Source organism: Buteo buteo, chromosome 2 (assembly GCF_964188355.1).
Source record: "Buteo buteo chromosome 2, bButBut1.hap1.1, whole genome shotgun sequence".
NCBI lineage: Eukaryota > Metazoa > Chordata > Aves > Accipitriformes > Accipitridae > Buteo > Buteo buteo.
Window position 1 is genome coordinate 78,103,355 of NC_134172.1, and position 27,888 is coordinate 78,131,242.

At 48.1% G+C, this 27,888-nt stretch overlaps 1 long non-coding RNA gene across 1 annotated transcript; it reads left to right on the plus strand.

Annotated features, from left to right (window-relative positions):
• Positions 1–16,880: 16,880 nt before the first annotated feature.
• On the plus strand, positions 16,881–22,921 carry LOC142028766 (uncharacterized). The gene is made up of 3 exons (XR_012649690.1): positions 16,881–17,034; positions 20,062–20,187; positions 22,069–22,921. It is a non-coding gene; the product is annotated as an uncharacterized LOC142028766 (long non-coding RNA).
• The last annotated feature ends 4,967 nt before the right edge of the window (positions 22,922–27,888 follow it).

The following is a 27,888-nucleotide window of genomic DNA, read 5'->3' on the forward strand; positions in this document are numbered from 1 at the left end:
GGCCCAAAGTCAAGTTCTCCGAAATTGGGATTGCATCACCAATTCGTGTCTCCCAGCAACTCTGCTTTGTTATGTGCTGCAAAGCAAAGCCCAGGGCCCAGCAGCTATTTTTAACCCCAGGCAAACCATGGCCATAGGATGAATTCCCAGGAACAACAAAGACCTGACGCTGCTTTTGCTGTGCCATAGCTGAAACCCACTTAAGACAGAGCAAAAGTGGAGAAATCCCAGCTGGGAGGATCTGGGGAATGAAGAAAGAGCGCAGCTAGGCAGCGGTAAGATTGTGTTACTGTTTCCACCCTTAAATCTCAGAGAAATCAGTAAGACCTTCCTGAAAACCTTTCCCCAGAAGGAAACAGGATCACAGCAAGAGGTGCAGACGTGCCTCTTCTGGGGCCACATTAAAACCACCCTTTGTCTGGATTGCTCATCTGGGAAGGGAAGCTCTTGTGAGAGCTGCAGTGAGGCACACAGCACGGTCCAGGGGCCCGGAGAGCTGCCGCGAACATCAGCACGCAGGGCTGCACATCAGCACCGGCACAGGGGAGCTGGGGATGAGCTGCTTTAGAAATAAGCTCTTCACATCTCAACACAAAACTCCTGTTGACACACACCTGCCTCACTCCTGCCAGAAGAGAACAAGGAGCCACTTTGATCCTTCTGTGTGAGCAGGGATGACGCTGGAGCCCAGCATCAATAAATTAATGGAAAGAGAACTGCCTTTTCTTTCGAACGGAGGCACTGCAGATCTCGGCAGGCCCATCACAGCTTTCTGCTATTGCCTAAATGAATATTCAGCTGGCAGGGAAATTGCAAAGATGGGCTCTGCCGACACCCTTCTGGGACGCCGCAGCAGCTCTGCCCTGATTCTGCGGTGTCCCCTTTGCAACGCGCTGCCTTGAGGCTGGCCCAGAGCCGTTCTGTAGCACATGTCACGTCGGTAGAAACAACGTCCTCACCACCCACCATGGGGACCAGACCCGGGAGTCCAGCCAGCTCCGGGCCCTCCATCATTTCATTAACACCCATCAGTGCAGCAAGCCCCTGTTGACAGCACGGACCCTGGGGCAGAAGCCGTCTTCCCAGCCTCACTCCCTTCACAGGCAAAGGCTTTACCCCCTGCTTGCTCCCCAGAAGCAGTCTCCCATTGCCAGTCCCCTTTAGCAGCTTATTTAGCCTCTGGGGTAGCTCCACTCCCACAGCCATAGGGAAAAAAACGTGTCCTCGGCAGGGATACAGCACGCTGCCACCAGCAGCCCGTGACAGCCCCGTGTCTCCCAGCCTGCCGACCAGGTACCACGAGACACAGCCGGGCAGCCTTCAAACCAAGTCCCAGACAAGATTCTGGGGAAATACTTTGCCCTGTCCAGCCACTGGCCTCCTCCCTGCTCGCAAGCAAGACGTTTTCCCATTTGTGCTCGTTAATAGGACCTTGGCTCAAATGCCGGCAGCCTGATAGTCTAGCGATGGTGGGAAGAGGAACAAAGAAAGCTGCCTCTGACCGCAAAAGCTTACAATTAAGAAACAAAATGAGCAATTAACGGGAGGATACACCTGAGTGGCACCAAGATCCATGGGCTGAGCAAGGCTGCAGCCACCGGGCACCGGTGGGAAGCGAGGGGAGGCAGCGGATGGCTGCGCGCATGAGGGCTGAGGCCAGAGAAGCAGGAGAGGTGGGAAAGCAATGCCCGAAGCAGCATCCGAGTGGATGCAAGCTGGCCCACAGCGAGTTTGTTGAGACCAAAAAAGGGATATTGCAGCAAGCAGAGGGGGATGTGATGAAAGAGCGGGTGGGAGTTTTAGCTTTAGGAAAGGCTTGGCAAGGTTACGCAAAGCCCTTGAGGTGGCCAGGATATGAAGACACAGGAGGAGGCAGGAGATGAAGACAGCACTCAGGTTCTGGCAGAGGAGCAGCATCCTGGCATTGCTGAGCTCACGGAAACACTGAGCTGAGAAGGAGAGGTCAAAAGCTCTGATTTTGCCATGTTGTGCTTGAGCGGGTGGCGAGACATTCACGAGATGTCAGAGAGCTCCTCTGAAATACGAATTTGGACAGGGAGAGGAGAGCCTGGAGTAGGGATGCATGCCTCTGAGTGAGTCATCACCATAGAGATGGTATTTGAGTGTAGCTGCAATGAGATTACCCAGAGACACAGCACAGAAGGAGGGACACGGCTCTGTGAACTACTGGGGCAAACAAGCCTCTGGCAAAAGCCCAGCCGTTAGCCACCAAGGGGGACAACAAGTGGCCAAAACTGAGACACGCTCCAGGCAAGGCTTAGAGCCAGACCACAGCCACGGCCCTGCCTGGCCCCCAGAGCGCGATTTGGGCTCTCTTCAGAAGATGTCCATCCCTACTCCATTGGCCACGCAGAAAATCTAGGTCCCCAAACCATTAGACACCAAACTCAAGCACTTCAAAGGGGACAGAGCTGAGCTTCAGTCCTCCCTCTGCAAAACAGGGAGAACCCCACGCTCGCACCCCGCAGGGGAGCCACGAGGGAAAATCCCAAGACAGCGAAGTGACCGCTGGGGTCAGGGTGAGGGGGCAAGAGGGACCCCAGAGCAGTGCCGAAACAGGCTGCTGTGAAGTGACACAGCAGCTCCATCGCCACTTGGCCAGGAACAGAAACCCCACGTAGAGCAGAGCTGATGGAGACTGAGACCTCTTGGCCTCCTCCTCCAGCATGTCCTCCCTGATCTCCAGGACCTGGAACAGCCATCTCTTCTCCTGCTCCAGGCAGGGGTAGGAAGAAGGGCGTGCAGGGTGCTCTGGGCCTGGCACCCAAGCATTTTGCCCCCAGGCTTCGTGCCCCGAGCTGTGGTTAATCCTGGAGAGTCTGACCAGAAGGTGGCAGGCTCAACTCGTCCATGGGTGATGCCTCTTCTGCTGGAGGGTCTGGCCTTGGGACAAAATCGCTGGTAACGCAGTTCTAACCCATCAGCTCAAAAGGAAGCCAGAGCATCGAAGTGCTGGAGGAAGAGCAGAAAAAGAGACTGACTGAGCTTCTCTGAAAAGCAACCACAACTTGGGAGAGCCGTTTCTGCTATCAAGGCCGATGCCTATCAGGGACACGGTCATGCTCAACGCCAGGGCTAGCATGGGGAGAATGGCCGAGCTGGTATTGTAGAAGACTGTTTCTCTCTGCTCCCATTTCAGATAACTAACGTGAATCAATGGAGCGGAGGAATACGTCTGCATTTCCAGCCATCCCTCCCCACCCCCGGCGTTCTGGTCCCTGGGAGAGCATTTGAAAAATTGCAATCGCTATAATTAGAAGTAACACTCACTTTCCAAGAGGAAACTGTGCAAAAGGTTGACTTCCTCTTTAATGCCATTTCAACTCGTTAACAGCTACATATCTGCAGCTCCAATGGTGAGGGGATTTGCTGAGCAGCAGTCTGGATCACTAACAAGAAATAAGAGTTTCCTCCCACTTCGATGGGGATTACACACTCCTGGTGCAAGACACCAGGTACTAAAATGCAGAGGAGACCATGATAATCTGTCCTCTCCCTCTGCAAAGAGCAGAGGCCAGAGACATTTTCAGTTACTCATTATCTCGTCACTATTATGCATTGCCCCCCAAGGCTAATTAACACTGCTGCATGCAGCACTGCCTTGGGAATGCCAAAGACATCAGGAACTTCATTGCTAGAGCTTTCAACAGAGCTACAAGTCACAAGCAAGCTCCTTGTGATTCCATACAAGGAAATATTCACAACATACAATAAAAATAGCCTCCATCACTACACGTTATAATCACATCAGGGAGTTTCCAATCTCTGCAGTAATAAATGATGCCCTCCCTCCTCACCAAAGCATTCACCCAGCACACTCTGCAAACACTGATTAACCCTCCCGACACCCAAGGATGGGCACAGACCACAGTCAGCAAAAAAGCACGGCAGGGAGTCAGTAGCAAAGCCTGGACAGTAATGACCATTTTCTCTTCTCTGATAATCTCAGTAACACAAGGCAAGTTTACAGTGTATCTTGCCCTTTCCAACCTTTCTGAGACCTTAAGGCCAAAAGAAACTGCTACATTTTCTCCCTCTTCAGTTATTTTTGTGCTGAGCCCAGGAACTTGTGATGGGTAAAAGCACCTCTAGAAAGGCGGTCAGCCTTAACTCAGAATTAAGAGGTAATGAAACTCCCCACTCCCCTTGGCAGAGTGCTCCAGTGGTTAAATCCCTCGCTATTCAAAATGCTTGCCTTATTTCTAATTTGAACTTATCTGCATTTTGCATCCAGATGTTGGTCCTTACTAAGACCTACTCTGTCACATTATAGAGCTTCCTACTCCTGTGCAACATTATTCAAGCACCACAATCAAATCTTTCTGATAAGCTAAATGGCAAAGGGCACTTTCATCTCTCATTGCAGAAAGATACCAGACCAGTTACTGGAAATGCTCCTCCGGCCATAGCAGCTCACGATGACTGAGCCTTGGGAACTTCTGCAACGAACTTTCTTGCTCAGACCCCCCCCAGCCCCTCATTAAATTCACCACATACACTCAGGATCTCTTTCAAACCACCACTGACATGAAGGGCATTTCAGCACTCAGCCCCAAAATGGTTTTCTTAAGACAGAATTAGGCTCGGTTCATTTATCTACAAAAATCCCTTAAGATAATTTTCCCAAACTTTTTCAGACAAGTTATCTGACCACATTTTTTTCACTCATGTAAATCCAGCCTCAGAAGTCAGATGTGCCATCCCCATGTCATTCGTTGCCTTCGACCTCCTCTGCAATGCCAGAATTAGATGTGTGTGTGTCAGCCCAAGCTGCCGATTCCTCCTGCCTCCCCTAAAAACATCTGCAAGGCAGTAAGCGGGTTTCTGTGAAAGCCGTGGCTCCCATACAAGGCAACTTGCTCCCCGGCCAGCAAAGGACAGCTGGAAAAGCTTGACCAAGTAAGAGATATACTTGGCTGAGCATCACTTCATTCTCTACAATGGAGGGGAAGCAAAATACAATCGGGTCACCTAAAAAAACAAAATATCATCCTGTGTTGCTTGTTCCCAAAGGGTGCTTGAGTTTCTGCAAATGTCATGCTCATCCCCAGACAAGTAGGGAAGAAAGTTTATCTGGTAGTAAGTTAAATATCTTCCCTTCTCCCACTCACTTCAGAGGGAAGAGTGCCTTGGATGGATAAGTTCCTCCACCAAATCTGCGGGTGTTTGTTTCATGGGTTGTACCCTCCCTTAGAGCAAGCCTGCATCACCAGGTATAGGCAGGTACAGGCTCCTCTGCAGCAAGGCTGAGCATCAGCTCGTGCCCGCTGTTGGGCTGCGGCTGGCAGGCAGCGTGCAGGACTCTGGGGAAACTCAGGTCACTCCACACGCGCCTGTGCAGACCTGGCCTCGTAGCGTTTTGAAAGAGAAAGGCGATTGCACATGTCAGGCAGATTAGAAGGTGATAGATAGACAGACAAGCAGACAGGCTGGCTTTTAAATAGTCTTCATATTTTTCCCATGACATCTGCCTACAAGAGTTTAAATTATGATTCTTACTTACAGCTTTGAAAGGATTTAAAATGCTTAAATCCCTGTTAAAAACTAAACTACCAAAGCCTGGCTGGATACTACATTTTTTAATCCACAATGAAAGTAGTGCGCTGAATTTTAAGGGCTGCAGAGCTCTCGTGGAAATACCCTGCGAACACTGAGTTCCTCCTAATGATCAACCTGCTATAAAAGTCATTTGGTGCCAGATTCAGATCCCAGCTATATCACAGCTGTGCTGAAGTGAGTCCACCAAAACTCCCCCCTCCTTCTGGGTGATGGATCAGAGTCTGGATGTGCAGTTCGTCCTGTTTTGAGACACTACACAAGCAATGACTTTGACGTAGAGGGCTCAGATGCTGGCAGGGATATGGGAGAAGTCATTTAGCTGTCTCTCACCCCAGTGAGTGCAGGGAGAGAGCAGCAAGTCCCAGAGCTAAATGCTTTCAGCAGGACAAGCTGCTGCTGCCCCCCAAGCCAAACAGCCATACATCCTATGTGCTCTGCTTCCCCTACACCTAACTGCGGCAGCATGGGGCTCCTGCGGTGCCTGGCAGCCTGCTAACATCGCCCAGCACTGTTGCGATGCTCTCCAGATGCAGCTGGGTCCAGAGGGTCTCTGTCTGAGTGGGAAGCAGGAGGGTCTGGAGAGGGGTCCTCAGCTCCCCAAGCCGGAGTAGCCCTGCCAGTCCCCCCATGCCCAGACACAAGGGGGACGTTGCAGGTGAGGCAGGTTACCAAGGGCATCACTAGCCCAAGCCTTTGGAAAAGCCCATTCGTAGCATAAACAACAGACGATAAAGTCTGAGGGGAGACCTTCAGTTCCCATTAGTCTTTATTTATCATCCTCTTTAAGACAGCCGGGGTAACTTCCACCTTCCCATGCTGAGCACAGCCCGCTGTCTGCAGGAACTGCACTCCTTCCAGGCAAGCCCCGAACTTCCCAGCTTCTGGCCAAAAACTGAAGCATGGCCGGAGCACGAGCAAGCACAACACCCCATCAGCTCTGAGACCATCACCCTGCCCACCGCCTGTACTTGTGCCCTTCACTTGGTCTCCTGCTGCACCGTAGGAGAGGAAGCTCCATTCTGGTTTATCTACAACTGTTGCGCTCTGATGGGGAATTACAGAGGTGGATCTACCAAGGAGGGTGAAGAAAGGGACAGGGGTCCACTGCCTTCAGCAGCAGTGCCCTGTGATATACACGGGGACATCCTCGCCATGGGGACTTCCCCGCCAGAGGAACATGATCACTGCCAGATGCATTGCCTGTTCCCCATCCAGCCTGCAGCTGGATCTCATTGCCGGGGAAAGGCTTTTGACTTCTGACTATTCTGTTTATTCTGCTAAAGACCATAATCATTCTGCTAATTGTTTGGGTTTGTTTGGGTTTTTTTAGCAAGCTCCTATTTTTGTGAGCCCATGTGCTGCACTCCCTCTGCTGGCAGGCTCACTTGGGCTGGAGGAGAGGCTGCTGGGGAAGGGGAAAAACAAATCCCTGCTCCAACTGCTTGCAAAATGTCACACCACAAACCCTCCCCAGGCTCTGGCTTCACTAAATGTGAGTGTTAAGACCTGAGAGTGGCATTCTTCTGCCAGCTTTATTCCTCATGGCCTGGTTATGCTGAGTCTTGTCAATGAAAAGAAATGGGTGGCTTGGTAAAATTCAGGTAATCTTTGCTTTAGATGGAGAAACTCTTACACTTGAAAGTCATGTCCACAGCAAAGAGATGGGCTTGATGATGGTTTTGAGCTGTGGTGTTCAAAGGAAGACCCGCAGCATGAGTAATTACGCCCATGACAAATTGTGAGCAAAAACATGAAAGCAGATCTTGAAAATCTTGATTATAGAAAACCTCCTAAAGGGCAGAAAGCGTCTCCCAAGGAGAAACGAGGGGATGCTTCAGAAAGGTCCCTTCCCAAGCCCCGTGTCAAGAAACACACTTCACAGCAGAATCTCAATGGCATGTTCTCCGACTTCAGGCTGCATTTTTGTTTCATACATGTGACAGACAACCATTAAACACACCACAACGCAGCGGCTGTGACACACCTCGTACTTCTCTGTCCCATCACACGGCACAAGTGTTGCCGACCCTTACAGCCCAGCACCGCGACTCAAGTCAATCTCAGACAGCAGTACTGCTGCTGCTGGGCACGGCAGCAGCTCGAAGCAACACCCATGGGAAGTGTTAAAAACTCTGCCAGTGGATTGACAGGTATTTGGGGGTGGGAGCAGGATGTGGGGGTCAAACTCTTCCTCAGGACTCGATCAGCCTTAGGGGTCCCAGCATTATGCTATCCCAAAAACGACCCCACAGCATTCTGTTTTCCTGTGAGGTCCTTATATTCTTTGATGAGTTGAGCAAAGCCCAGTGCAAGAAAATCCCTTACGCTTCAAGAGAGCGTTTCTCATACACAGAACTGCTATTGGGAGCCTTGGAGCCACCTCCCATTTCTGGAAAGGCAGTGAATGGGATTAAGCACAGGGTCTTGCAGCATTTACAGTGCTACTTTCATCATCAGAGGAGTAGAGAAATCTTTTGATGGACATTAGTATAAGCCAGCAGCCAAGACATTAAGAGTAGGGGAGTTTTTCATCAACCCTATTCAGCAGGAAAGTCAGGAAATGGTAAGGGCACTCTTAAAATCAGTCAAATAAAAGGCAAGACATCCCCCCATATAACTACTTTCTTGCTAAAACTATTAATAAACATTGCACATTGCGTCAATCTCTGAAGGTCAAAGCAATCTTTTTCCCTAGTGGAAGCTCTTACAGAGATTTTTGAGCTGCATTTTATGCCTAAATATGCTCTTTAATGAGTGCAATTTTACATCTGCTCAGGTAAAACACGCTCTTGTGCATTTGCTTTCTTCCATGGTTTTATTATACCTATTTGGCTGATGATGCCCAGCCAAAAGAAATGAAAGAAGCTGGGAAATAAAAATGGAGTTCCTGCAAGCATTTGTCTTCATAATAAAAAAAACCCCAAATCAGGCATATGAAGCAGCATGCTTCAGTACCTGTTTACCGAGTTTTCACTGTACACCTTTTCCTAATATAAAAAAGCACTTAGCTAACATAAAAAAAGACCTTAATTCTTCTGCTAGACAAGCCATTTGCTTCCAGCTATAACATGCAAAGGAAAAACAAGATGGCTGTGAACTGCCCAAAGGGACACAAAGGCTGCCTGACACAGACACCCTGCTGCAGAGCCTCTTAATGAAAGTACCCCACAGCTGGGGCTCGGAGCAGGGAGTCAAGAATATTAAATACAGCCCAGGCCTGCAAGCAGGAGCCGCTAGTGGAAACCTCTCTAAAAAACTCCAGTACACAGTAAATTAAATCATACAAAGTGGCTCTTATCTCTGCTGGCAATAAGAGGGCAGCGGAGAGAGCGATAGATGAGAAAAATTCAAATGAGTCTGCCCGTGAAAATAATGGTAATTATGAAATATTATTGCTGCTAAGCACCAAGAGAGGGCCAACAAGAGCTGGGCCACCACACTGGGGCCTGCGCAGCACTTGAGGGGCAGCCTGCCCTGCCTGAGCCCAACAACGTCCATTATTATTATCAGGATCATGATAAAGGCTCCAGGGGAGATCAAGGGACCAGCCCAGAGGGCCAGTGGGGCGAACCGGCTGACCAGACCCCGCAGCCAGCTAGGCCAGGCCTCGCCCCAGCACCCACCGCCATTTCCCCTCCACACCGCCGCCGCCATTTCCCCCCCGCCCCTAGCAACCGCCCCCTTAGCAACGCCGAGCCACGCCCCCCTCCCCGCAGCCACGCCCTTCTCGGTCTAACCACGCCCTCTCAGTCACGCCCCCTCCCTCTGTCGACGCCGCGCTCCCGCCGCGGGGCGGCCGCCGTCACGTGACCGCGTTGCCTAGCAGCGCCGTAGCCATGGCAGCGCCCGTACACAGGCGGCGGGAGCAGGCCGCGGCGGGTCGCTCAGGCGGGAAGGGGGACGGGTAAGAGCGGCTGTTGGGGACGGAGGGGACACCGGAGACCCCCAGCCGGCCTCGGGGGACCGGCCGGCGGGACAGAGGCCACGGTGAAGGGCGCACAGACCGCCCAGCCCAGCGCGCTGCCGTCCCCGAAGGCCCTGAGGCCTCCTTGGACTGCCCTGAAGTTCAGGGAGGGGAGCGGGGAGAGGAGAGGAGGGAAAACCCTGACAGAAAATAACCCCTCTGCGGCCGGGAGCAGCCCGGGCCTCGCTCCCCGAGCGCTGTGGCGGGCCGGTCAGGCAGGTGCTAATGCTGTTACCGTGTCTAGACCTCAAAGGAAACCCCAAATCTGTGTGTGGGGAAGGCAGGGCGTGGGGAACCGCAGCAGGCCGCACTGTGCTGGCTGACAGGGTTCTTAGAGAGACCCTGGGGTGGGAAGGTGTGGTGTGGAGGGGTGTTGCACGGAGCTGCCGTGCCATGGTCCGGGTACACCACATCAGGGCGACAGGTCCTGTCCCCAAAAAGGAGCTTCCTTTTTGTCTCTTTTTACATAAATGTATTGTCTGCATAATGGTGGGCAAAAGCCTCTGCAGTTATACAGAGTTTCAGCCCAACGCTGGCAGCAGGGAGATGTCCCTGCAATGCCTTTTCCCAGGACACTGAACTGTGGGATACCAGGATTTAAAAGGTAATTTCCCAACAATTTTGAACCAGGCTGTGTTCCTCGATCTGTGGTTTCTCCCAGGGCCTCCTGGGGTGGGGTGGGGGGAATAATTTAAGAAAATATACTTCAGGCCTATTTCTTCAGTGTCCGTTGGAAATTGGACTCATGGTGTTTGAACCCAAATGTCTGCTCTTGGGGTTGTTCTCAGGCAGAGTTAGCACTGTCTGAGTCAACAGACTGGCCTGTGAGGTTGCCTGTGGCTAGCTCCAGCAATGTGTTAGTTACAGCGGTTTTCTAGAGAGCTTTGCTGGGGTTTCGGGGTTGGGGTTTTTTTGAGTCTTATCATGTTTTATTTAGGAGACATACTTACTATAAAAGATTCTTGAGATCGAAAGGGCTTTTCGCTGTCAAGAGCAACATCACAAAAATTGGATATCTGCAGCTCTCTTCTCATACCCTATTCCCTTTGTATTATTGGTAATTACGTAATGTTAAAAGAACCTTGAGCAGAAGATGTAGGAAGACACAATCTCTGCTCCCAAAACCTACTGTTCCAAGTTACTGAAGCAACAGAGTGAGTGACAGGTGGCAAATGACATGCTGGAGAGAAGGCTAAAAGAGATCGCTAATTCTATCAATTTAATGAGTTCTTTCCTTATCAGCTTCAGCCCTTGTCCGGATCTGCTAAGTAGCTTTTCTTAGAGATCGAATGACTATGAATTAGCATGTGGCAGCTCCTTTTGTTACACAACTGACCAGATTTTCGACAGTTCAATCTCTAAAGAGCTGAGCTGTTTTCAAAGCCTGACCGCTAAAGCAAGCTTGCAGATGGCAGCTTAGCTCTTCTGAAAATCAAGCCTCATGCAGGGCCAGATTGTGAGGCTATGGGGCCTCCACCCACCCAGGCAATACCCAGGGCCTCACAGAGTCCCTCTGAGAAGTTTTCACCCTGAGACTTCCCTGGGGTGGAAAGCCAGCTGGGGGAGTCAAGACAGCCAGGATGCTCACAATGGGAGCCTGTGTTCAGATCGAACTTGTGTGGCTGCATCCACACCAAAGCAGCAGCAATCCAGACTGTCTTAGGAGGTATTTTGCACTAGCCTAGGAAATGTGATGCAGTGTTTTCAGGGAAATCTGTCTTCTCTTCATTTGCAAAAGTGTTTTCTGTCTGGGAGTGCAGTGCACTGCAGCAATCCTTGCTCTCCACTCTTCCACCCAGAGAATGGATCTAGCTCAGGAAAGGCATCTGTGAGGATAACCTTAGCCCCAGGTCTTCCTGCTCCAGGGCTCTTTGGTAACTTTTAGAGTAGTGTTGTAGAAAAAGGACCTCACTTGTCTCATTTCTACCATCATGAAAACCAATCTTGTTTTACCTTGGACCACATGAATACCAGAGGCTGACCTCCTCTTGAGAAACTGGATAAGCGCTAAACCTCAATGTGCAACCATTTGTAGAGCTTTAACCCACACGAAGGCCACTTCCATCAGCAAAGAGAAACCTTGAAACTAAAAAGCCAAACTGCAGGTGGACCTTGTTTATTAGGCAAGGGTACTTTTTTTTTTTTCAGCAGATTTGAAATTGAGTTGTGTTTTATAAATTTCAGATGTAAAACGTGACTATTTTTATTTCTATTTGTCCATAATATTTTCACACTGATGCAAAAGCTTTTCCCCTCAAAGTTCTTAAGATGTTTTTTGCTTCACTACAGAAGTCAGGAAATGAAGCCACATTTTGCATGGAAGACAAAGGCACTCAGCACATTTCACGTGCACGAGGACAGGTAGGGCAGGTGCTGCTGAAGCAAGGGACCTTTTGAGCCACACATCTGAGCAGGGTTTTTGCCTCTCTGAGACTCATCCCTCTGATGCTTAGGTGACACTTAGCAGGAAAATACATTTCCGTTTTGTAGCAGGAGTTGACAGAATTGATGCATTACTGCGTTTGGAGATTTAAGACACATGAACAGGCAGCTAGATCTGCACTGGCTCTGATTAAGTACTGTGGAGTCAGTCTCCTGAATTTCTGTCCGTGAGTGACAAACAGCGTGGAAGTGAAAGCCTGCATTTTGTTATAGGCTCACCAATATAATGTTTTAATGAACCATTTATGAGCGAGCCTTATGAATAACTATTTTACTCTGAGTTTAGATTTATTTAAGGGCACTGATAGAAATTTAAGATTTTTCAGCTTCATATGGCTACTGACCTGAACTTAACTGCTTAAAAGCTATATAGATTAGCCGAAAATAATCAGAGCTACATTTCCTATACAGTAAAAGAAGCATGGACATGGACTTCATGCAGAAATACACAGGCACCTTCACTGAAAGTGTGCCAAATATATAGATAGATAGATATACACAAATCTGTACACAAATTCTGTAGGTGCATCCGTATGCATTATTTGTGTGCACAGTTATTTTTAAGTGTATTCAAAACTGTAGCAAATGACTAGCTAGAACTGAAACTGTTTTCATTTGCAGTTACAGTAGATGCACACACTATCACAGCAATCACACAAGGCTGTGCACATGCAGCCTTCTTAGAAACCGCCTCATGCAACTTCTGTTGAGGCAAAGAGATATTGTGCTGGTGCCTTTGAACCTGTACACCACATCAAGAGTGAAAGGAAAATAACACGCCAAGGACCTCAGTAAACATGGATTATCTTGTTTACTGTAACCACTTAAAAATGGTAAAGGCAGCCTTGTGTTCTGCAGAAGTCAAGTACTTTGCCCTATTTATATAATAAGGCCTTCTCATGCATTGCCTGCTCCCCACATGAAGTGTCGTGAGTCAAACAGGACTCTGAGTAGGTGGGGCCTTCACCAGGCAGCTCGCTAAGACTTCAAAAGTTTCAGTTCCTGAACAGGTTTTGTAACAACACCCTGAAGCAAGAGATTACAAGACAGTTTGGCTGTGTTGAGTCATGAGCCACAGAGGCTTCAAATAGAGCTTCCCGAGTTGTTCATTGTAGTGTGCACTGCTCCTCTGGCAGCAGAGGCAGAGAAAGCAGAAGCAGTTCATGGTATAATAAACTGGTAGAAAGACATACGCTTAGGTATGTCTGGCATCCCACTTGCAGAGTCCAATGTCATCCTTAAAACCACTTCCTCCTTCTCATCAGCAGCATCCTGTGTGATTTCCTGCATTGTTTTGTAAGAGCAGTACAAATGAAAGGATTCCTCATTTATAGAAAGCCATTTTCTGTCTTCAGCGGCTTTTCTTTTAAATCTACTTACAGAACCCCTCTTTAAAGCATTTTTCTAGCAGGTTTTCTTTTTTCTTTTTTTTTTTCCTTTGTTGTTTTTTTTTTTTCCTGGAATTCAGAGTATTTCTCTCTACAGTCAAAGTCCTTTTCCTGGCTTTTTCTTAGTTTGTTTTGTGGTTTGTTTTTTTTTTAAATATAGTCATTGTTCACATAGAAATCCCCAAATTCACTACTTCTTTTACAAAGTATATTTTCTGAGATACAGCACAGCAAAGTTTTTATTGCATGCACAAGAGCTAATTTTTCACTTAAATCACTTACTGATCTTAATGACTACCAACATTTTGGGCTTTATTTCAAAAAGAAATTAATTTCCTTTCCATCCTCATCCAAAATCCACTGTGAAGAGCAAATGTATTCAGAGTAATTTGCATGCACCATGCACCATTCCTAGTATTGTTAGGATATCAGTCCCTCCCACAGGCATGTAAAGCTGCTTACTCAATGCTTAAGGCCAAACTCTAATGCTACTTTGATGGATCTTAAACTGAGGTAAGTTGGCATCTTCTGGCAGCTCCTGAAACTGAGCTTTGGCAGAAATTTAACCTCCTTTACACTCAATTAAGATTCTTTTAGTCTCACTTAAGCTGCCACCCACCTTCCATTGTGTGTTATAAACCCTCCAAACACCCTAAACTTTCTTCTTTTGTGTTAATATGTAAATTAAATCAATTTACCTTCCTGCTAGTCATGTTCATCAGGGTACAAATCAATCTAAGGAGAACCCAGCTGAGGCAAAGGCATACTGCTTATATGCCACCATATCCCTCTGCTCTGAACATGTTCTTCTCTGTGTCTTGTTGGCTTGTCTGCTTAGAGTCAAACTAATTTACTCAATATCTCCTTTGTTATTAAGAACATTGTCAATGAAATAAACCTGAGGATCTGTGTAGCATAGACAAAGTCGAAGGCTTGTTAGCGCTGTGGGGACCAAACACATTTGTTGCTCCTGACCAACAGCATTTCCTGTGATAAGAATAGTTTCTGGTTACCACAGGCTGTCACATATTTATGCACAAATTCCAGTTTCTGAGAACTAAACGAGTATGTCTCGGCCTGCCCTTCGTGTGAAACTTGACAGGTTTGGTTCACACGGCCTGGTGAAAAACAGTCTTGGCTCCCATAGTTTGTCCATGGGTTTGTACTCATTTTCCCCGGGTCTTTCAGCTCTGGCAGGCACCTCGCCACACTTCAGCCATAATACTGTGTTTAATCCACCTTTAGTATATTTTTTACCTGCAGTCATTGGCCACCTGGTGCTAATCTGCAGTCAGCTATGTTTTACACTGAGGGTTGAAACCAGGAGCTAGACTTCAGGTTTTATTCTAGAATACTGGTATGACTGCAAGTAACCTGTTTTGGTAGCAACAAGCTAAATTCAACAGTAGTTTCTATTTTATACTGACTGTTTTCAGAAGTTGTTGACCTAAACCTGCCTGTCTGGGCTTCTCTGTCGTGATGGCATCCTAAATGTGAGACCCCTATGTTTGTGTGGCAGTCCTTTATTCAAGAGCTGTGGTTTCTCAACGTTGGGATTCTGGCCAGTGCTCCCCAGCTGCAGTGTGTGCTGCAGGTACATGGCAGCAGCAGCAAGTGATGAGCATAAGACCTCTCCGAGTCCCAATTTGAATATGGGTGTTGATGTTTGCAATCTTTAGTCAGCTAATTACCCTTTGTGGTGTCAGTAAAATGAGGATGGTGCTACTTGGGATCTTCCCAGGCCTCTTATAAGGATCAGTTGGTTAATGTATGTGGAAGGTTAGAATATATATGATGCTTTCTGAACAACAGATGTATTGAGACTTCTTGGTCACCTGGGTATTTGACGTGCAGTGCCTTGTACCTTCTTCATTGCTCTCAGCCAGAAGTAATCAGCACAGGCAAGGCAGTACCTAGCATCTTTGCGCTTTTTATACTTGGCAAGGTCATTCACAGCCTTTTGCGGCTTTGACTCATGCCCTCAGCTCATGCTGCAGCTGGGATGGCCACTGGTAACCTCGGCATTTGGACTGAGATTGAACCACAGTTCCAGGAACGCTGCCTGGCCCGGCTTCCCTGCTGATGTGAACTGTGGAGCTGCACTGACTTACTCTGGCCAGTGCCTGGCCGCCTAGTTCCTTCCTTAGATTTCGGTTTGTTTTAGGTCACGGACTGCCTTGGAATTGAGGAAGGCCATGAATCTCTCAAGATACACTTAACAAGCTGACATGGTCTGAGCTACTAAAACAAAACACAAGCCATAGAAGACTTTTCGTGTGATCCCTGAACATTTACGGTCTACCTGTTTTACTGTGCAGGTGAAATTATTCCCTGTTAAGTTGTGTTTCTGCTGCAGGTATCCTGTTTCCATCCTGAGACAGCTTTTCTTAGAACTTGAAAACATCATTCTTTAATCAACTGAATTGGACTTTGAATCTCATGAAGTGGCAGAGACTAAGTACACTGTGTCTATAATGGCCCATCTGTCTTCTGTGAAGCTGTACAGAGCACAGCCAGAGGACCTTTGGGCTCAACTAAAAACGTTACACTCGAATGAAACCTGAACTAAAAATAGTAATTACTGGAAAACAAAGGGGACAACCTGACCCCACAGTTGGCAGTCTTAGTACAACAGCAGTGATATGTAATTGTCTGCATATTTCTAAACTACACTTGGGAACAGCTTCCAGGAGCTTCCAAGTAGAGATGCACGCACAGCTCTGGCAGATGGTTTCTCCTTGTAGGAGAGAGGGGTCCTTGGACTAGCCAGGCCTCATCCCAAATACGGACGAGGCTCTTTGGCATATTGCAGCTCAACTACCTGCAAAAGCTGTCAGGACCAGACCTGACTCTTTTCCCTGACAGCAGAGGATTTGAACAAAACAGTGAAGCTCTAAATAACCCTGATAAAATAAGACTGGGTCATTGTAAGAGTGATGCCCTGTGCGGTGGTAAAATTCCCAGTGTAGGTCAGGGTCCGGTATTATTAGGCAGTGAACAGATGTCCTGCAATCAAGGTGGAGAAAACAGGCATAGTATGAGAAATGACAAAGATTTGAGTTTGCTAGGGTTAAAGGACAGGTCAGCATCAAAGCCACGTGCAAGTTGAGTATCTTCTGAGCCTGAAAGCAATACTTTTATTCACTGGCCATACTAAAGAAACTATTGGTACTGTAAATTAGTACTAATGTTAGTGAGATCTCTTCTAGCCACTCCCTTGGCCAGATGGCCTTTATATTTTTTCATGTAAAGTATACCAGGTAACTCACGAAACCTCTGTCCTCATACACAAATATAATTCTCCTGTGATCATCTTCTTTTTTTCCCCTTTAGGTTGCTTTGCAGTTCACAGCTGAAATAAAGATGACTTCAAAACAGAGATACTCACACACACAGAGGACTATTCCCAAACCAAAAGCATCTCTCCATTTAACACAGCCCAAGAGAGGCCAAGGTATCTGGTTTTCCCTAAATCCACTGCTGAGAAAATGAAAACTGTGCTGGCCTCCCACATCTTCATGATGGATAACAGTTACTTCAAAGAAGCCAAGCCTAGCATAGACAAAGAGCAAAAGAAAAAGGCCAGCGTCTTCAGGCTGCTCAGAGCTGCAGAAGCCCACATTCACCTCGAAACCTGAGACTCTGCTATCAGGAGTTGGGGTAAGTTAACCACCAGAGGATCTCCCAGCAGGGATCAGGCTGTAGCAGTGAGAGGCAGGGCTAATGAATGCAGTGTATCAATCATCAAACTTGTTCAGCCTATCCTGAAATGTCACTTTTCAGATGTTGTCTGTACAATTAGAACCAGGAAGAGCAGAAGTAAAAAGTACATTTATTTTTTCTCCATGTGTTCAAGTTTCTCCACTGCTTTTCATGGGGGGCACCCTCTAATCTGTGCTGTGAAATGGCATTAAACTGAGGGAAAACATTTCAACAATTATCATAGACATTTGCACGTGGCAAAATTGTCTTGCCTTACATTAGAGAAGACATGAAATTTGAAATGGAAGTTTGTACCAAATTCTATGGTCCTTTATACCAGGTTTGAGCACTACTGAATCATTTAGCAGAACAAATTCAATCCAGATCATGCCTGGGCACACAATTACGTTTCTGTTGAATTAGCCAGAGTACATAATACAGCATTTATGCTGGCTTTATGCCGGCAGCAGGAAGAAAGACAATATCTAATCTGGCATAAAGCCTACCAATACAGACTTAATGTCATAACTTTTTGAACAATTTTGAATGGGATCAGTGCTTTGGGTTGTGTGGTCTAGCATTTTGTATCCAGGAGCCCTAGAGCAGGATTTCCAGTATCATCAACTTACGACCATTTTTGCAGCATTTAAAGTGTCTGTTTTTCCATAAAATTTTCTCTTGTTATGCCTCCTCACATGAGCCCCTTGTCCCCACTTGAAGTTCTTGTTGTAGTCCATTATAGCGCTGTACTGTATGTAACACATAGTCAGGATCTCTCTCACAACAGCCTTTCACTGTAGCTCCTAAGGTCCTGCAGAATTGTACATGCATGTAATTGTGTGTAAATTTTGTAATACAAATATCACACTTGTTTGTTCGACTGGACCAATGGATGCATGCTAGCTGTCGTTTGCTTGCGCAGTTACTATAATGTTGTCCATGCAGCCATGGGAACTGTCAGCACCAATCTCTCAATCCATCTTTCTAATGGTCATTAGTGGCATCTGATTTCTGAAGGGACCTATGCTTCTGCATGTCTCCGTAATACAGAACTTGGGTTGGAAAAGTCTATGCTTGCTGTCATTCATGGAAGGTACTATTTTCTAAGAAAACCGACAGAGTGCCAGGCTGTCATTCACTGAGGAACTTAGAAGAATCTACCCTCTGAGCTGTTTTACCTGCTGACACTTCTCATCCAGTCAATTTTACTAAAGTAATCCTTCTAATTTACAGCTACAGGCTGGAGTTTCTCTGTGTAGTCTTTGGGAGAAAACCCATTCTGGAAAAGTTGCTTATTTTAGAACCCACAGCTTCAAGGAAGATATTTTTCCCTAATCCTAAACGAAATGATATCATACTTGGCTAGTGCTGTAACCATGGTACTGAAGTTATTTATGACTCTGAAATTAATGCTATAGTTAGCAACACTGGAACAGGGTTTCTTCTATGCTACTGTCCAACTGCCTCACTCTCCCAGCCCAAGGCTACACTGGAAAGCAAGACAGAGTGTCTCCAGAGGGTCTTTAATTTGCAGTAAACAATGTCAGCCTTTGCTGATTTCAAAAACTTGGCAACACACAAGTGGGTATGCACAAAGATGCATCTTCTAAGGAAAACAAAGCACTTGGCTATGTTTTTATTGATCTTATTTTGTTAGGAGATTTATTTGTTTTTGTTTATTTTAGTTCTTAAAGTAAATGCTAATTTCCGTGAAAGGACCTGGAACTGCAGTGTGCAGAGCCAGGACTGGCAGGAGGAGGGAGAGCTTGGTTGTACACTACTCATCAGCTCTAACATCAGGGAATCACCGCAAGGGCAAAGAGGAGAGGTCAGCTTTTATGCCTGGGACACTCTGCGAAAGTCGCCTCATAGAAATGGATAGCCTGTGTATACAAGATACCTGGGGACCAAACCAATATTATTCCAGTCTGATCCCTCTGCAAAGATCCCAGAGAAGGTTGGGAAGAATCCAGCAAAGTAGAGAACAGAAGAAACACAGAAAACCACACAATGCCGAATCCCTCCTGGTCAAAGATCAGGCGGCTCCCTGCTTCCACGGGGCAGACTGCTGACAGAAAAGCTCACGGCCGCATCCTGAGGCTCAGACGGCAGCCTAGTGACCCAGGCACCTCTCTGCTCTTCCAGGGGACTCGCGCCAGCAGCAGGAGCTTCTGCATGACTTACACAGCAGATCACCTCTCAAGTCAGGGAATGAAGAGAATCGTAAAACAACACTGCAATAAAAGCTTTGCAAATAGAAAAATACAGGGCAAAACACAAAAAGAAGAAAGTGGAGGAGGAGAAAGGAGAGACCAGAGAGCTCCAAGAAGTGTGAGAGTCGATGTGATACTGCACTGGGATGCAAGGGTACAAGGGCAGCCCATCTGCTGATCCACGACAAAGGGCAGTTTGTGTGAATTTAGACAGCTCATGTCACAAAGTAGGCAAGCCTATCTCCATCCTCAGTGCCTGTTTTCAGATAGCAGACTGGCAGCATAGCATTTTTGGTGTCTCATGCCACTACCATGCTTCCATTTGATATAAGTCTGTCTTCGTGTCAGTTCTGCTACTTGAATTAACCTTTTTATGCTGCCTTTGAACACCAGTTGACACAGCAGTCTAATTCTGGTCACCCCAAGAATAATGAGAAGCCAAATCGTTACCCCCTGCTTTAGGACTTTTCAGATACTCTGGGCTTGGGCCCAATCTGATTTACAACTCAAGCTGATGGAAGAAAGTCTCAGGGCCTTCACTGAGAGGTAGATAAGGCATTCTGGGAAAATTTACTGGGGGAGAATGCAGCATTTATTTGGGGTTTCAGTTTTATTTTGGTTTACAGTCTAAACTTCTAATTCCCAGAGCCACGATTCTCCCATTGCCTTCATGGGATTTATATTGGAGTCACTTGACCGGGTTTTGCTCTGTCTAACATAATTGCCTTCTTTATTTTTTGCTTTTTTTTATTTTTTCTCCTTTTGACCACAGGCGAAGGAAATAAATCATCCAATACCCTGCCAGCAAACTGCCATAGGCGCTTTGAGACGGGAGGCGTTTCTCCGGCCCTGAAAGAGCATTAAAAAAGAAGTGGCTGATAACTTGGACAGGGTTCAGGTATGTTTGTGCACATACCAGCAGTTAAACTGATTTCTTCTACTATCTTATCTGTCCATTTCTGGTTTTAAAGAGGAGGAAGTTTGGCAGGCAAGTTACTCTTGGAATGCACTCAGTAAACCATGGGCAAGAGAAGTGAAGAGCATAAATAGAAATAACCATAGGTACAGCAGCTGGGAGCCTGACTGCTGGCTTCTATTCCTAGCTTTACCCATGACTCACTTGGTGACCTTAGAAAGCCACTTCACCTCTCCATGTTCCAGCTTTCTCACAGGCAAAATCACCCATTTCACAGGTTACCCCAGGTAGAGGGACCCTGTCTCTCCCAGCTGGGTGTCTTTGGAGGAAAAGCCTCACCCTTCTCCCTCTGCCAGCCCCGGGCCATTCCACCGCGCAGGATCAGGGCATTGCAGACGTGGCGCCTTGCTCCCAGAGGGGAGCTGGCAACTTTAACCGAGTGCATTTTGTGAAGCTTTTTGGGATCCTTCAAGGAAAGGAAAAGCACTATAACAAAATGTTGCTAATTATAGCATGACAGCATACAACACATTCCTGCTCTGGACAGAACTCTGCTATCAGCCAACTTAATTATACATTACCTTTGCCCAGTTCCCTCCTTATTAACTGTAGCCACAGCACTGAGCAAAGCCAATTTGCTGCTTGCTCTCCATTTCTTCTTACTCAAGACCAATTCCTTGACAGCGACAGCTAGACCGTGAGACTGTTATACTGGGCTGTGTCTGCTCCCCTGCCTGCGCTCCCCCCTACTTGCCCTAGCAGCTGTAAACATGTCTCTTGACTTTATTCCTGCCTGCCTGGAGCAGATTCCTGGGATGTTAATGGCAGATGCAGCCCTGGCCTTGGACAGGCAGTCCCATAGCTGGAGCAGGATGGAGCTGCACTACTGCATCGGAAACCTGCAAACACCCTGGAATGGGTCACTGGAAAAGGAGACCCCGTTTTTGCAGGCAAAGCTTGCTAGTGGTGCTTGAGAGCCTCCTGCACCAGTCAGAGGGGCGGCCCTCCATACATCTCAACCCCGAGGCTCTAGCCATGATGCAGTGCAGGGAGTGTCAAAGGCTTGGTGCTAGCAGCAAGCAGGAAAGCTGCAGTAAAAGCCACAGAGCTCACGTACACTGTTAGCCCCTCTGCGTGCATCAGGACCAGCAGCAGCACAAAGGCATCCTGGATCAATCTAATTTCTGTATAAAAACAGGAAACTGCCCCTCCCTTCGCCAAAACAGAGGAAGAGCTGCATGGCCTATATCTGTGTCACTGAGAAAAGGGGCAGGGGAAGGAGCAAATGGGTCCCTTCATCTTATCCAGGAGCGTGTCAGAAAAAGGATACCTTGGTCAATTTGTTCTAGGGATACTTCTAAGTCTGTCCCCAGCACAGGTCATGGAAAACAGAAAGTGAGAACATCTCTGCTCCAACAGGGTTCAGACCAGACAGGCTCAGACCTCTCCTAACACCCGTTTCCAGTAGGAGAAGCAGATGGGGGTTTTGCTGCAAGCAGCAGGGCAGGGGTGCCTCCCTGAGACACCCTGGGCTGCAGGCATTTCATATGGAGCCTCTGGTTCAAATTCAGTTTGGGCTCGTGGCAGCTGAACCCTAGTGCTACCTGATGGTTGTTCTGTGAGCTGGAGGAAATGAATCCTCACACACAAGCCCGCCAGCCCTCCCCTCCTCCTCCAGCAGTCACAGCAGGGAAAGCCAAGACTGATTCAAGACTGAGAAAAAATAAACCCTTTCCCTTCAGAAACAGCACCTCCCACAAGGTGCCGGACCAAATATTTTAAGGTGGGGGGACGTTGTTATTTTTGACACTTCTGTAATGAAAAACATAATAATACCTTCCCTCTGTCCCATATCCATTACAGAAAGAAGAGGGGAAAGTGAGAAAACATCTATATTCCTACTTCTTTTCTTTATTCCCCTGGACTGAGGCGAATCTACCAGCGACAGATACAGCTTGGGAACGAGCATCTGAGCCAACATTTCCTCAGTCCACAGCACCCTGCTCTCCTTTACATCATCATCTCACACCGCTTTTGTATTACAGAGGAGTCACATAAGGCAATACTAGGTGATGAAAGAAGTGGATTATTTAATAGAAGACCCTAAAACTTTGAGGAACTCTTTAGAATAATTCAAGATAGCTGATGAATTGGGATGGGGGACAAGGAATAGCCAGATGTTTCAGCTACCGAGTTAAATAATTGTTTCCTAACCTGTGCAACAGCTTCAGCTACAGTAGATGGGCCTTCAGCGCTTGCAGTGTGGAAGAGCTAGAGGAACAGGCAGGTTAGCCACACAAGTTAGCCCAGGATTTTACTAATGTAAGATGTAAATGTAAATCCTGCAACTTGATTGCATTTGCTCTGGAATTGCACGCGCATAAATCAGGCCATAATCCAAGCTTCAGCCATTTCAGTGTCACCTGATCAATCAGAAATAGGGATTGTATGGTGTTAAACCAAAAACCACATACAAAAATTGTTCTGCATATAGAAGTTGTTCTCAGCTTAGCATATAAGTGAGAAACCTCAAAGTCATGAGCAGTTTTTCCTGACAGCGAGTCCTGGACCCTGCTGTCTTAAAACTGAAATATCAGAATCGTACTTGTTCACACAGTCATAACCATCATTTTCTTTGTCTGCTGTCTTGTAGCCAGCAGGTCATGTACACTTGTGTTTAGATGTGTCCACAGAGGAATCCAACCTGCAAATAAAGAGCTGCAACAGAAGTTGTGGTTTTGTTATTACTGCTCAAGACTGAGATTGTGTGAGAAAAAACACTTTCCAGTTCAGGTGGAGGAAATGGAAAGCACAAAGATTCATTACTTTGCTATTCAACAGAGCAGATTTCTAATGAACTCTCTCTGCCAAACAATTTAGAGCCGAGGAAGTGACAGAGAGATGCTTTTCATACAAGTAGAATAAAAATCAGAGAATATAGTTCTTGGACTAGATTATGCAGCCAAGAATATCTTTACCTTCCCCTCTTGTTCAAAGTATTTTCTTTTCATTATAGACATTTGACCTTGACCTCTCAAGCCTTCCCCTCAAACATGCTCTTCCCATCTCTAATCATCTACGTCACCTTCCCCCTGCAGCCAAAGAGCAGAGACTTTCCACTAGTTCTCCAACATACCTGCAGGAGCTCTTCCACCTGCCTGTGGACCTTTGTACAGAGATCAGACCAAACCGTGCTCATTTTTACATGCGGAAGATCTCCAAAGTGTCTTTCAACTCCTACATTTTCAAAAGTCAGAGCTGCTTTTGAACTATCACAGCAGACATAGGTTGGAGCAGACTGGATTTGGCCCAAATTTTTCCACTGTCCATCCTGTGATCAAGGAAAGGGCACAGCTGTCTAGATCTCCTCTGCCTACCTTGATTTCACCCAAAAGTAACCAGAAGAGTCCAGCCACCTGAGTTTTGTCCTTATTGTCACCACTTCCAACTTCTGTCTGACATACTTCATAACAACTGTTCAGCCATCTCTCGAACAGTGATGAATGAGAGTTTGAGAGAAAGTCTGTAGATCACTGAGAGGCTCAGATGAAAACCGTAGTGGTAATACAGATTAGTGCCCCCAAGGCCCTGCCAGCTTGTACCACCCGGCAGCAGAGCTGATAATTTGCAGCGATTCCCTCAAGAAGGACATCTCTACAATACCAAAGGCAGGCTTTGGGGCTGCAGTGCCTGTGCTGCTCTTAGTCCTATCCTCGAAGACCAGCACTAGCCCTTTTGGCTAAGACTTCTGCTGAGCTCCTTCTCCCTGCCTGCCCCCTCCCAGCTTGGCACGAAAAAGCAAACAAACAGCTCTGTGAGCTGCAGAATTTGCAGAGTCTGGCTTTCAACAGGCTGGCGTCTCTTGAGGGACTGACCTGGGTGCCTGAGAGGGCACAAACTCTGACTGAAGCTTTTCCCATGGTTTGGGCATCAATCAAATGTCGGAGCTGTGCAGATTCTCTAGTGTCTAATAAAGTCTGACAGCATGTGTTGGTCTTTCTCACAGTTGCAGCCCTGGCAGGGTCATTCTTTACCCAGCTGTTTGTAAATGCAGGAACTGAGCTTTATACCTCTATCAGTTTTGGATAAAACTGGCCAAAGGGTTAAAAAGTTTTTAAAGAGAAGAATTTGGAAGAATATGAGTGCGCTGATATACAATGTGATTGCATAAGCTCTGTTACATTAGGAAATCAAAATAACCGAACCTTTGCCCTCTAAATGTGATAGAATTTATAGTTGTGTTGCTCCTGGTAGTGCAAAATTCCCTTTTAAACTTTGCTCTACAACCTGCAGAGCGCCACACTCCAGAACTTCAAGTTGTTGCTTTATCTTCAAGCTTGAGTACTGGAGAGACAATCTTTACACTTCAGGCTCCTGTGGGAAAAGCCTGACCCCAACCAGAATGACTCTTAAGTCAGCATGTGAGCAGTCACGGGGAGCCATGGAGATACGCGGGTTTCTAGCACACCTGATAGCTAAGGTAGAGATCAGTACGGGAAATGTGGCTCTGACATTCCTCAGGAAGCTCTGGAGCCTTAAACGAGCAAAAAAAAGCTGAAAAGGGTGCACAGGTATTTCTCAAAAGGCAATAATTTAGCTGTGATGGGACTGCAGAGCCCAAACCAGGTATTCTGCAGAGACAGCTCTGCGACTGAGACACACAGGGTGGATTTACACCCCGGAGCAGGGCTGGTCTCCAGGACAGCTCTGCTTCCTGCACCCACACGTGCCAGCTCCTTGCACCCACAGCCTGTGAGGTGAGCATCACCTCGCTGCGTCCTCGCGCTGCCCTCAGCAGACAGGAGATACATATTCAGGGACAGGATGAACATGACCTTTACAATCTCAGCTCTGACAAGCGCTTCCTGAGCGGTGACAGCTGAGTTGCTTCTCCTGTAACTCCCACTTGGGCTGTAGTAGCTCAAGTACTGTTGTTTCCTCCAAGCTCCAGGCCCAGGTGCATCTTTTCTGGTCACTCCAGTCAAACTACCCTCTGCTGCTTAGAAAGCTTTAAAAGGCCCAGGTAGCTGGTGGGAGAAAGAGGCTTTTCTAAAGCAAAACATCTCAGCAGCCTTCATACATCCTCTTTCATTACCTGCCAGCCTCTCTCCAGGAGCACACAAGCTGGAAACACCCTGGGAGGGATCAGCCCATTCTGCCGCACCAGCGAGGCTGATGCTGCAGAGTGCTTTGGAGATGGGTGTTGAGCAACCGTTGACGGGATTTCTCCATCAAATGCTGCTTTGCAGACCCATCGGGAGCCTTGCTGTATCTCAGTCGTGACACAGGCTGACTCCTCTCAGGTACTCAGCAGAAGAGGCTTCCTGGTCCCTAGCATCCCGCCTGGAGCTACCGGACTTCTCCGTGAGGAGGAAAACCAGCTTTGCAGGTGCTTGCTTTGGGCTATACTCTCTCCAGGCAGAGATCACCTCTGCTCACACAGCACTGTCTTACAGCAACACCGTCCGAAAAGTTAGAGAAAACACCCACCCAAGGCCCCGCTCTCAGCTTTCCGGAGCTTTCGGAAATGCCTATCGGGTACCAAAGGGACACGACAGCAGCACCCAGCCGGATGATGCCCCGGCTGCCCAAGTGCACTTGGGCTGGAGCTTCCCTGCAACGCTGGGTGAAAGTCTCCGCTCTCTGCCCCGCAGAACGCCTTTCTTCTCCCCACCGGCCGAGTGGCCGGGGGCTGACGGGGGGGGGCACACCGAACCGGGGCCCCGCCGAGCCGCTGCCGGCGGAGTCGGGCGGCACCTGCGGGCGGGTCCCGCTACTGCAGCGCCGGGAGCCGGGGACGGGGAGAGGGGCTGGAAAACCGCCGGAGAGGGAAAAGGCCGGGAAGGGTTTGGGTGGGAGAGAGAGCCAGGGGATGCGGTAACAGCGTGGGGCGCAGACGGAGAGGTTGGTGCGGGACTCTGCCACCGATTCGTGGTTGAAGAGAGGCTGCCGTGTCCTTTCTCCGTACCTCCGAGCGCGGGCAGGATTCTGCCTGTTCTTCCCAGGAGCTCCTGCTCCCATCCCTGCTTCACAGCCCAGGCTGGCGCTGGGGGAAAGCAGCTTTCCAAACTCCAAGCTGAATTGGAGCAGTGTCCCCGGTTATTTATCGGAGCGTTTGTGATTGCTCGAAAAGATGCGTTTCCCTCCCCACTGCGTGTATTTAAAGAGGAGGTGGCTAGGCCTGGCTGTGGCACTGTGAGCGCAAACTGCGCTGAGTTTGGCTACTCATTGAACAGCACCACTTTGCAGGTGATTTGGGAGCTCCGACCAAACGTTTCCTCCCAATCCACACTTTGTTTTTAACAAGGTGACTTCTTTTAAACCAAACACTCGTGGTCTTTTCACCATCCGAAGGGACAGACTGGCTCGAGAATCACAAGGAATCACAAGCCCAAATGTTCATGGGGATTTCTAAAAATCCCAAACACACACTACAAAGCAGTTCCAGAAGACGTGGGAGCCTTTATGGGCATTTGTGAGCTTCCAGTTAAATGAACCGCTAAAGCAAATTGGGAGGGCTGGCGGCCGGGTCACACGGCAGGAGGGAGCAGCCTGGCAGCCCTGGCTCCCCACTGGAGCTGCTCCGAAGATTTGGAAAAGTTGCAATCAGAGGAAGGAGCCTGCTTCGTCCGCAGAGGTCCTTGGGCAGATCCTCCCTGGGATCCTCCTCTGTAGCTCCCACTGGTGTGAGCCAGATGGGTAAAAAGAGGAAAATCCAGAGTATTGGATTGAAATGGGGGGAGGCGCAGGGGGTGCCGTGCGATGCCGCCCGGATCAGCTTGGAGATGCTGCTCACATGGGCAGGGGGTCGGGGTTGGTGTTTTCCGCTGAGCTGTCACACGTAGGGGCCTATTTTAAACACGTTCCCCATGTAGCAGAGTGAACGTCTCGAGGATTGAAATAGACAGTGGTTTGATCATTGTCTCTCCCAGGGAAATGGGTTTTAATGAGGTTTTAAATAATAAAGTGGGATAATTTCCCTGGCTGGCAAGATCATGAAATTTTTATGCCTCCTTTCTCTCCCAAAGTTTTATCACCCTTTATTTTTAGCGATGCATAATTCCCCCCTTTTTGAAAAAAAAAAAAAAAAAGCAGAGGAACCACTGATTTAGGGAAGGCCACTCCTCGGAAGGGACCCTTAGCAGGGAAGCAGTCCCGGGGGCAACTCCACAGGCAGCCTTGCCCCACGCTCCAGGGATGGGCAAGGACCCCGCAGGGGCAGAGGGGACCTCCAGTGCTGGTGCAGGGTGCCAGTATTTGGTACTGGGTGCTGATGCAGGGTGCCAGTATGGGGTACTGGGTGCTGGGTGCCAGTGCTGGGTGCCAATACTGGGTGCATAGTGCTGGTACTGGATGCCAGTATTGGGGGCACGGTGCTGGTGCAAGGTGCATGCAGTAGGTGCTGGTGCTGAGTGCATGGTGCCAGTACTGGCATCCAGTATTGGGTGGCTGATGCTGGTGCAGGGTGCCAGTACTGGGTGCATAGTGCTGGTACTGGATGCCAGTATTGGAAGTGTGGTGCTGATGCAGGGTGCCAGTACCGGATGCCAGTATTGGGTGGCTGGTGCTGGTGCAGCATGCCAGTACTGGGAGCATAGCGCTGGTACTGGATGCCAGTACTGGGTGCGTGGTGCTGGTGCATGGTGCCAGTACTGGATGCCAGTATTGGGTGGCTGGTGCTGG